The 11,176-nt window shown below is 48.4% G+C and overlaps 1 long non-coding RNA gene across 1 annotated transcript; it reads right to left on the reverse strand.

The window, feature by feature from the left end:
* LOC135994137 (uncharacterized) lies at positions 1 to 11,176 on the reverse strand. The gene is made up of 4 exons (XR_010606964.1): positions 8,892 to 11,176; positions 4,863 to 4,944; positions 3,306 to 4,708; positions 1 to 1,645 (listed from the first exon to the last, which is right to left on the reverse strand). It is a non-coding gene; the product is annotated as an uncharacterized LOC135994137 (long non-coding RNA).

Consider the following 11,176-nt stretch of genomic DNA (forward strand, 5'->3'; position numbering starts at 1 on the left):
ATCGAAGGTGTCTTGCTATTTATACAGATTATTTTCAGTCTCGGGAGAATAAATGTTTCTGCTTAAAACATCCGTGGATTTGAGAAGAACAGCTAAATTACAACGCACGCCTCCTCCTCCTGGTATGTTCCTTCAATTGCTTGTGTTCACCGACACTCCCAAACATGTCTTTTCATCTCATGCCTTTCACCACCATGGGTACATCCCAGATTCTTCAGGGTAAAACTCAACTTCCTCACCTCTCCCAGTGGGAAAGATACACAATCATCATGCACTGAACTATTTTTTACTTGTATTTTTATCTATTCTACATATTTCTTGTTCCTGTGAGTTTTATTACAGCCTTTCCTTCCTGTCGTTCTCCCATATGCCTCTTAGGCTATTTTTAAAAAAATTTCTTAGTTTTGGAAGAAAATTCCTCTTCAGAGATCCATTCTCATCACTGGCAACAACTACTAACTGGGTATGTGGTTAACACGCCGCAAGGACGACATACAAACTAATTCTCTGCCTGAGTGGAGGAAAACAAAATGTTCTGGGATCCCCCAATAGGAAGAATCTCTTTAGACTGTTTTACCATATGTGCTTATTCTGATGATTAACTTCTTGAGTAGAAGGTTTGTGATCGTTCAGTAAAAGTGCATGAAATCAGGGAGGCAAAGGGATAATTAGTATTTTTGTGCAAGTGCACCTTTTGGAGGAAAGTTACATTTTTGCAAATGGCACAGCACTGATCAGGTTACCCAGATAAAAACATTGATCTCCTGTCTAAAACAGCATTTCCATATCGAATTTTCAGTATCCGAAATTATGTTACAGAAAATGTGAAATAGAGAATTATTTTTGCAAAATCAAAAGCAAGAATGAAACAGTTGTTTGGTATTGTACCACTAATTTTGCTCCTTATGAGGCAAAGTTCTGCACTGTGCATATTCCTAGAGCTTCAGTGCAAAGGATAAAGGTAAAATGTAGAAATGAAGCATGAGAATTGTGAGATCTTTATCTTTCTGCTATATCATTATTTTTTTTTCTTTAACTAAAATCCCGTCTTTGTTCCCTTTAACTCAAGACAAGCGTGGCTTTCCTTCCTCTACAGATTTTTCCTGAAGGGTAAAACTAGAAAGCCATGTACACATAAGCAATTACAGAAGTCATCGTGACAGCCAAACCTTTGTTTTTCAGCCTGACACAAATGGGAAGCTTTACAACTTTAAAATGCGGATATGAGGCCTTCTCTACTTATGCTTTACCTTCAGCGGCAATTTTCCGTGCTTTTCCTGTTCCCTGTCACACGTCTTTGATGGTCTCTAACGTGCTGAGTGCTGGTGTGAATGTACTGTGAACACAGTCGACCTGAAGATTGAAGGGTTTTAAGACAATATTAACATGCAAAGAGAGGGTGAGGAGTCCCAGCTGCTCCCTGGAGCAAAGTGAACCAGAGCTCCTGCGCAGGGAAATTAACCATTTCCTACGTCTTTGCTCCCGGCTGAAGGGATCGTCTCGTCTCGACTGATAGAGGATGGGTGGAAATTCTGAAATAACAAATATTTCGTGCTTGGGGATGCACAGTGGGAACATCGCACGCCCGCCATCGTATTGGGCAATGCCCGGCTTCTGGAGTCCTGATCCCCAAGTTAGGAGCAACCTGGTGAAGCAAACGGTGAATTAGGTTATTTGCTATTCATTTACTAAAGTTTCTATGAAAACAAAGACGTGCATTGATGTTGACTCTCTGAAAGCTGCTGATGAGGACAGTAAGAGCTATTTATATTGAAACAGTGCTGGCTGTCCTGCGCTGCTTACGTGGATGTTCTCATCTACCTTATTTTCCTTCCATGGCCAAATGGGAGAAGACACATCTCGAGAAGGGGATTCCTGTCCCTCTCTGCACTCAGAAGGTGCAGCTGAATGGCTGGCTGTCCGTCCCGCACCTCCCACCTCCCTGCTGCGGAAATCACTGAGCTCTGCCGAATGGGAGCGAGCGGGATCAGGACGGAAAGGACTCCTGGCCAGTCACCAGAGCACCCGATCTGCCACAGGCGTGGTTTGTAGCATAGAACGTTATCAAAAATGTCTGATAAAACAGAATAAGAACTGACAAAAACATTCAAAATTGTAATAAAATACCACCTAAACTAAAAACAGCTGGTTTGCTCAGAGCAGTTCTTGCCCCAAACCCACACACTCTGCAATGGAACAGCTCTGTCATTCTGTATGAAACAGGCTCTTTCGTCAAATGGTTTGTCTGTCTTTTGCCATTTTATTGTTACTACGCACAACCTACAGATATTTGATTCCAGCCCCAGCACTTTGCTGGCAAAAGCTGAAAGAACATATGGCCCTGTCTAGATATCAGAGGTATCCAGCAACAGCATACAGATGTCCAGGCTCTAGCCTGAAAAAATTAAAGATGAGGGTGGCGGGGGAAAACCTGCCCTGACAGGAGGCAATCTGGAGTCTAGTGACTACCCCATTTGCATTTTCTTTGTTGTTATAATCAGATTAAAACTTTAACTGAAAGATTTTCTTCAGCTGTTGTAGGAAACCTCATGCTGAAAACCATTAGAAAAGGGAGAGTAAGAGAATGGGCTGGATGTAGATGAAGACTAAAAAGTGTAAAAAAAAAAAAAAGGAACACTCTCGCCATGGGAAACTCCCCACCAGTCATCTGGCATCAGGAGCCAATTCAACGTACCTTATTCCAAATTTTCTGGTATCTCTTTCATTAATTTTTGGGGCCTGCTTGAAGTTGTACAACTATAAGTTGCAAGATTTCATAGTGGGGATTTTTGTGATGATGACCTGTTGTAACCCAGAGAGAACACGCAGAGGTATTTGTATTTTTTTACCAAGTAGTTATTGTCAGAGGCAAAAAGCCAAACACTTGCATAACATAATATTATCTTTCTGTGTATCTATGACAATTGTAAGTTGCCAACACTTGGGCTGACAATGTTGAGCGAGTAAAAGAACAGAGCACGCCTGCAGAGAGCAGCCAGTTTAAATATGATAAAGATTAGAGCAAATAGGATTTCAGTCCTCCCCTCTTTTTTTAAGTAAATGCAGCAATTCTCTGAGCATGTGGAAAAATGACAAACGACCTCTCTGCTGCCAAATAACAGGCCTGCAGCCTAGACTTTTTCTTAACTGGCAATCAACTAGATTAAGAAATTTATAATAAACACCTGACATGCTATTTCTCTGCTGTATGCAATCAAATACATCCTACTTATTTGTGAAAGCCTATGAGACCTATCACAGCATTTGAATCAAGACCAAGGCTGGGGAAGACTCCCAATTCTTACCATTTTCTTACTGCAAGTGTCGGTGTCAGGGTAATTTGCAACTGTGGGCATTGCTGGCATAGCCGAGACCAGTGCAACAATTCAGCCAGAATCACCTCAGCTTTTCGCTGTGTGCGTATATTTTGTACGTTTTTAGGAAGATACACGTCTGTGTGTTTGCGTGTCTGTGTGTGTATAAACTATAATTTGATTATGAAGAAATGTTGCGCAGTTTAGTAGACTTGGATCAGGCCTGGGAGCCAGGAGTGCTCAGTGAACTCATTGCACAGTTATGTAGGACAAAAGTCCCTATATCATCCTCTGGTTTTAGGCACTTTTCGATGCTGTCGGCCTGATTTTTCTGATGAAGAGCATATAGACAGCTCCCGCTGACATTAGTGAGTTAGCAAGCGCTCAGCTCCTCCGCGCTGGTAAATTGGGTCCCCTCACATCGAAGCACTAGGTGTCAGAGACGGTTGCTTTTATCATCTGTCTTCACACGATGACATACATCCTTATTATTCCTTATGATCTCCGGCTCTTAATGACCCTACAGAGCTAATGAGCTATTAAATCTCAGGCATGCAGAATATCCAGAAAGTTCCTGTTTTCAGCGTTGTCGGGTTTAGTCTTCAAATGCAGAAGCGTACGGCGTGCTCGCATGATGTCCGCAGCACAGCAGAACAGCCTTCTGCAGACAAAATCCTGTCTATTTTTAACTTTAAAAGGATCTGCAGATGACTCTTCTTCCACTTGGTGTGGTTTCCCTCCCTTCCTCCCCTCCTTGAAGGGCCTGGTCATGTCACACAGTAATTCTGTGGCACGGTCGATGTGGTGGCAGGGGACATGGATTCACAGCAGCATCCCAGAGCCTGGGGTGGCCTCGTCCCACAGCCCAGAAGCTCTGCTGCGGCAAACCAAGGTGTTCCTGCTGAGAGAGTGACGGACTCTCCTTTCCCTTCGTGCATCAAAAAGCCAAGACATCCAGGGATGATGTCTGTCCATCCATCCACCCTCAGTTGCAGGGGAGGGACTGGAGGAGGAGCAGCCTCGCTGAGCAGGGCTGAAGGCACAGGACCAGCAAGAACCAGTGCACAGAGCTGGGCTCCTCCTGGAAGAACAGCACACAAAACGGGGAAGGACACTCCCCGCAAGCCCTCTCATCCCCACAAGGGTCTGCGGGGTCTCGCAAGAGGGATTTCACCCCGGAGGGGAGGGTATGGCCGACATACAGCAAGTCCCAACCGCCTACAGTGTGGGGGGTACGTGTGAGGGGAGAGGGACGTGTCGCTCCATCTGTGCTTTTCAAATAGCTGATTGTACCAGTTGGGTTTTTAAATGCTCAAAGCGCAACCGTTCACAGTCTTCTTGGAATGAAGGGAAGCTTTGTGTGTGAAGCACAGGAGGAACTTCCTTTGCTGCAACTTGTAGGGAGCAAAGGAAATAAAAGCAGAACAGCAGCGAGATGAAGGTCAGATGAGCGTATGAATCATACGGTGATGCAAGTTATCGAGTGCGTGGCTCAGCGCACCGCCCAATAAAACCAGATACCACCCAAGTACACAAAATATCACTTACCTAGAATCACTTACCCCACGTGGAAGTAATTGCTTTTGCTCAGAGCAAACGGGCTGCTTTTCTTTAATTCCTTACTATAATACTGTGAATTTAAAAATCAGGAAAAAATCTATCAGGTAGGACAACAGTGATGATATTGAAGCAGAAGCAATTTCTTTGGATTTTTAGGCATTTCATTTAACCTTGGTGACAGCTGCAATGCAAGCGTCCCCCAGTCTGAAATACTGAAGAGGTGATGGAGGCCGCCATGGGGTATCGGCAGAGCTGTGTCTGGAGATGTATTTGCACACTGAAATTCACGTAGAGACCTATAGGAAGCAAACTGAGTTCTAGAAACACCGTGACACCAAGAACAATCTTGTCAAGGAAATATTATTTTTAACAACTGCATATGAAATGACTGTGCAACTTCAACCAGCAAACTTTGACTTTTCTGGAAAGCTGCAGGGGGCTGTGTGTGTTTTGACAAGTCGCAGGTGCGCTGCAGCTCCCCACCGTGCCGTTCGCAATATTCTCAGTGCCGGGCCAGCAAGGCAAAAGCCACGGATGCTACCAGTACATACCGCAACATCTGAGTTTTTCAAACGGTTTTAGTGATTAATATTTTCCTCAGAGCTTTGGCCAGTGGGCAGGTTCTTTCCGGAAGAAAGTTGGGTTTTCAACAAGAAAACCAACCAACCAACAAGAAAGTTGTTGGTTTCAACAGTTGGGTTTCATTGCATCCAAGGCAATGAATGCCTTTGCAGTAGAAATGTTTTCTTTTATATAAACAGTTGCTATTTTGTGAACTACTAACTGAGCTCGTCTCCAGGAGGGTATTACAAATTGCTGTACTTCATAAGAAGGTACCAAGAGAAACGGAACCAGTTTGAGGGCTCACAGATAAGGAGACCTCGAGGCGGCAGGAACCACCCCAGCATTTTTCCCAGTTGTGGTTTCAAGGATGTGCACACAAATGGTAACGAATCTGCAACCAAAGCTGGCAGAAGACTATTGCAGTCAGAAACCGAGAGAGCAGAGCTCGGCGGGGACCCATGGCTGGGATGGGAACCACCAGCAGTTGCTGGTGTCTCCGGGGCTCTGGCACTGGTTTGCTGTGAGTGGGGACAGGTGCCAGAGACCCCGCACAGGTGACAGTGCGGTGACTGTCACACAGCCCAGCGAAGGGGTCCAGCCCGTGAACCTGTTGGTGACACCGTGGGCAAGGACGGGGTTAAGGTTCTGTTGACAAAAGGGTTTTCCTTGCTGAGATGGCAGAACCACCACATGCTCCAGTAATGGGCTCAGCCGCATCTTTAGCTGCCAGGCTGGAGAGGAAATAGCTGCTTACAAATTAGTTAGAAACACTTAATGAGCTCTCATGCTTTGAGTGTAAGCGATGAAGGCAGAGGATGGACACTGCTGACGGAAGACATTTCCTCTAAAACTGCCTCCACTATACACGTTCTGAAAAAGAGGGAATTCACCCCGTATTTCCGAGACTGATGACTTGCACTGGACAAAGTCCTGCCCAAGTCCGGAGGGAACCTGATCCCGCGGGGTCGGCAGCTTCCCAGCAAACAAGCCTGGGAAAAAACAGACGAGGATGCGACAGTCGACTGCAGCATATCTGACAGGTTGTGTTTAGGTTAAGGATTATTTTCACCCTAAAAATAGGATTCTGAATTCATAGCTGTGAAGAGCTGCGGTTGCCAGGAGCAGTGGAGGTTCTCACCAGCCCAGGACGGGGCTCTCGGTGTTAATACTGAATCAGTTCAAGCCTACAGTTCTTAAAAACCTGCATCTGTTTCCGTGGGAAGGGCCTCCTTTTCACTAACCCATAATTTTAAAAATGGTTTGCAGATTTAAACCGTATTTTGAAAAATAAATTTGCCTCCAGGCTGATGGCTTTTACAGCCTAACCAGCTTCAGAACAATGTCATGCGAAATGACAGAGATCGAGGCCTTTATTTAAACTGTTGGAGTTGTACAAGAAAAACAAGCTTGGAGAATAAAGCACACGATCATTAATTATTGCAGCACGAGCAACACAGCTGTAATTATCTTGTTCACCAAGAATGTCTCCCACAAATTTTATCAGTCATATTGTTAATACATGGAAACAGGAGCCCCTATTCTTTCTGCTCTTTCGGTAGTGATCAAAATTAGACAAGATTTCTAGTTACAGCTGCTATTAATAAATCTACTCCTTGAAAATGGGGTAGTTAATTTCTTAGGATTCAGTGCACTCAATAAGCTATTGAAAAATATAATTGCTCGTGGCTGTAATTTTGAAGTAATTATAGAAGAATCGCTGAATGTACTCTTTTCAGATGCATCGAAGTTCTCCAAAGCAAAAAGCATCTCTGGCAGGAAAATCAAACGCACGAACCTGTTTGTACCCCCTTCCCAAAAGTCCCTGTTTATAAACACTTTTGTAGCGTGAAAAAGTGTTGCAACCCCCACACCAGAGCCTCGAAAGGCGGGTGTTTGCTCCAGAGTGATCCCACCACTGGTCCAGAATCAGCGCCGGGAGCCGACTGAGTGACTTTTCATGATCGCCCCTGTGCAGACTTGGGCTTTGCCTCCCTGCCTCCTGTGCTGGTGCTGGGCCGTTTATAGACCGCCTTTCTTTTAGTGACAGCAGAGACGTTCTAGAAATTCATCCTATTAGCCAAGAAAGCTAAAATCAGATGCCTTCAGGAAGTCAGACTCTCACTTCTCAAGGAAATGCTCTCACCCATCTTTTTCAGCCCGACTGCACACACTCCCATAAGAAACACGGGTTTCATTTTCTACGGCGCTCAAGGCAAACATTTGTTTTCCATTAACAGGCTGGGACAAACTCCACCTTCAGCTGTCCCACCCAGCGCGGGCGATGCCAGGAGCGACGCACGCGTGTCCCAGAGCTGCGACTTCAGCCCGTCCTGCTCGAGAGGGAAACAACAGGGCAGCCCCAGCATCTCACGGACCGCATCGCCCCAACCCCGCGGGGCATCCCTGCAGCTCCCTGCTCCTCCTCGGTGGTTTTCCCTAAGAAAGAAAGCTGGGTCTGTCCCACCAGAGACACCAAAACTCACACTGAGGAGTTAACGAAGAAGAAAAGGCGAGTTCCAGATTAAACAGGCGCTCTGGTTATGGTGGTTACAAACTGAACAGCAAGAGCAGCCAAAGACACCGTGGTTGGAGAAAGTTCCTCTCTCGCAGCTGGTTATAAAGTGCAGGAAAGATGAAATCTTGAAACAAAAAAATACCAGCATTGAACAACATCTTTATGGGCTAAAACCTGGCGGGGCCAGAGACGGCCCCAGCACCTGCGGCCCCACGGGGGACCCCTGGCCACGGGACCCCGGGGCAGAGCTGGGACCGACGTGGGAGGAAGCGGCTCCCTCTTGATCACACAAGGTGCTGATTTTATAATGGGAGAAAGATGAGCCCGGGCAGAACATTTCCCTCCTACCACCACCACCACCCCAAGATAATAAAAGTTGGAGACTTTTCTTGGATTATAACTTCGTTTCTGACAAGACGTATCTACAGAAAAGCTGTCACCAAAGGAAAACAACAGCAAACAACAGCAAACAGCCCAAAGGAGCTTGGGGAGCGAGACGTGGATCACCCCGGCACCCCCCACCAGCACCCGGACTGGGGCAGACTGGAGGCTCCTGTCCCTGCCCGGGCCTGGCAGAGCAGCCGTGTCACAAGAAACAGGCACCTGCTTATCTCCTGTGCTGCTTTGGAAACCCGGGACCAACCTACGGCCCAAATACTTCCTTTGAGATGGTGCGATAAGGACCTGCTGCCAGGTCCCGGATGCCTCCTGGGTGTTTGAGCGCCCACCAGCTGGCTCCATCTCGTTGCCAGGCTCCAGGACGGAGCTTTGGTGCAAACCTGGCCTTGCAACAACAGCGAGTATCTGCGGCAGGACCAGAGCACCCGAGCCCCAGCCTGAGCAAGCCACCAGAACCGGGTATCGAGCCCCGCGGGGCTCTGGTGGTGCCGGTGGGCACAAGCTGCTCTGCCCACAGACTGGGCATTGCCCAAACTCACCGGGGCTTTGAGCAACCGGTGCCAGGCCGAGGAAGCGACCGCGCTGGCGTCAAGCTGACGTGTGTGAACGTCACAGCTGGAGAAGGAGCCCGTGTCGCTGTGCCGTCCTCCGAGCTTGCTCAGGAGATGCCGGCTTGTGGCAAAGCCTCGCAAAGCCCTGTGATGTTCTTCAGGCAGCCTTTCCTTCAGTAGGAACGTCTCAAAGCACAGGACCAGCTACTTACTGTCGTCTGTCTTGCTTCTACACCTTTTTCTTCTGCGCGGTAATTACCAGTGATTGATTGCGCTAAGAGCTCTCCACGCCCTGTTGCGGCTGGTTCGCAGGAGCTCAGTGACTCCCCACCCTCGGAGCAGATGCCTTCAGCTCCAGCTGCGAACAAACAGCTGGAACAGGCAGAGGCTTAGAAATCAAATTCTGCCGCTGCACAAATATTTTTGGTAATGAAAATAAACAAAGAAAGGGGAGCAATGTGCTTCCTCCTGCTACTGTGCTTCCTCGGAGGAGGCTGAGGAGAGCACAGGACCTGCACGAGACCCAAGTGTGTGACGGTTTACATGAAGCTCTTCATTCCCAGAGGCCACACGACGTGTCCAGCCTTGCAGGGCGGGCAGCAGCCGGGGTCCTGGCAGAAAACGCTGCCCAGCAGTGTCCCTCGGGGGACAGGAGAGCCCCAGCGCCTCCGACTCACAGCCCCTCCGCTGGAATCCCCCGTGGGGATCTGTGGCTCCGTGGGAAGCTCCACGTCAGGGCAGGATCTGACACCGCCACATCTCAGTGCTGAGCAAGCTGCGTGTCCTGCAGTCACTCTGACAAAGCTGGCACACTTGCAGCTGAAACCTGGAGGAAATATATTTAAAATAATGTTTTCATGTTAGGGACAGTATAGAAGTGCACGCCCGGGGTGAGCAGTGAACCCCTGCTCTGCTGGGTGGGAGCTGCGCGGTGCTGCTGGCGTTACCGCATCCAAACACTGCTCGTGTTTCTCCTCCTTTCCCCCAGGATTTGAACTTGTGGTTCTTCGACTGTCAGGGCTGAAAAGCATAAATTCCAGTAAAGCAGCATCTCCAGCGAGCTCTAGCAACAGTTTTCAAAAACGCGAGCACCAGAGTATTTAGAGTTGCCCGTAGCAATAACAGAGATGAGGTTGTTGTACACAGGCAGGTCGGTGCGCAGAGCCTGTAACTGCTCCCGCAGCCCGTGAGAAAACGAGGGACTGGCTGGAACAGAATGTCCAGGCTGCAGCACATAAACAGAGGCGTTACGTTCAGCACAGAGTCCAGAAGACGCGTGTACCTCCCGGGTGTAGGCTCATTCCTAACTCCAGCTACAAGGCCGCTATTTTTAATGATAAATGTTTGAGTCACATTTGCAGAGAGAGAAGAAAGCAACGGTGGTTCTGCAGTGAGCTGCTCAGGAGCTCCGCGCGGCCAACAGCGACACGGGGACACAGCGACACGGGAGCTGCTTCAGATCATCCCGGGGCTGCTCTGTACTCAGCCGCACAGACAATAATGACCATAATCACCTCCCCTTCTGCAGACCCCTGGGTAATCACGCAAGAGGTGAACGATGCTGTGGCGCTCGGATGCCTGTGGCTCACTCCCCTGCCCGTGCCTAGGCAAAAGGGAATTAGCTTTCCCCTTTGTTTCAGGAAAATTAAGGGAATTGCAGCAAAGGAGGAACAATACATTAAAAATATTGGCTAGCAAGTGCTGTGTCCCAGTCTAGCTGGAGAGTTAAAAAGGAAATCAATTCTGGGCATTAACATCAGCGTTTTCTGGATGCTGCGGTGATTACATTGCTGAATTTACTGCTAACATCATCACACAGACACATGATCGCCGGCTCACCTCGCACAGCCCCTGTCAGGAGGAGAGCTCATGACCGTCTCCTCCGGGAACACCAAGTTCTCTCTCCTGCCGTGGGTGCGCCCAGCCAGTCCCAGCCCCCGGAGCCCCGCGGCAGCTCCAGCGGCATCGCCGACATCCCCCGGCTGAGTCTCGCTGCCTCTCCGCGGCACCAGCCACGGCCGAGCGTCCCCTGCCGCAGATTCTGCTGGAGCCCAGACTCGGTGCTGCCGCTTCACCCCCCCAGCACTGCCGTGGGGTCGCAGGTTCTGCCTTCTGTATCCATCATTCTCTATCGATTGCTGTTACGTTGCCCCACTCACATGGGGCATTGAGCCAGTTGGTGTCATGCTATGCAGGATGGGAACTGAGAACACACAGTCCGAGCAACCCTGCTTGGAGGGAAAGCTCGGGTTACAGGAGCAGTTCAAACACCC

Source organism: Caloenas nicobarica, chromosome 13 (assembly GCF_036013445.1).
Source record: "Caloenas nicobarica isolate bCalNic1 chromosome 13, bCalNic1.hap1, whole genome shotgun sequence".
Classification (NCBI taxonomy): Eukaryota; Metazoa; Chordata; class Aves; order Columbiformes; family Columbidae; genus Caloenas; species Caloenas nicobarica.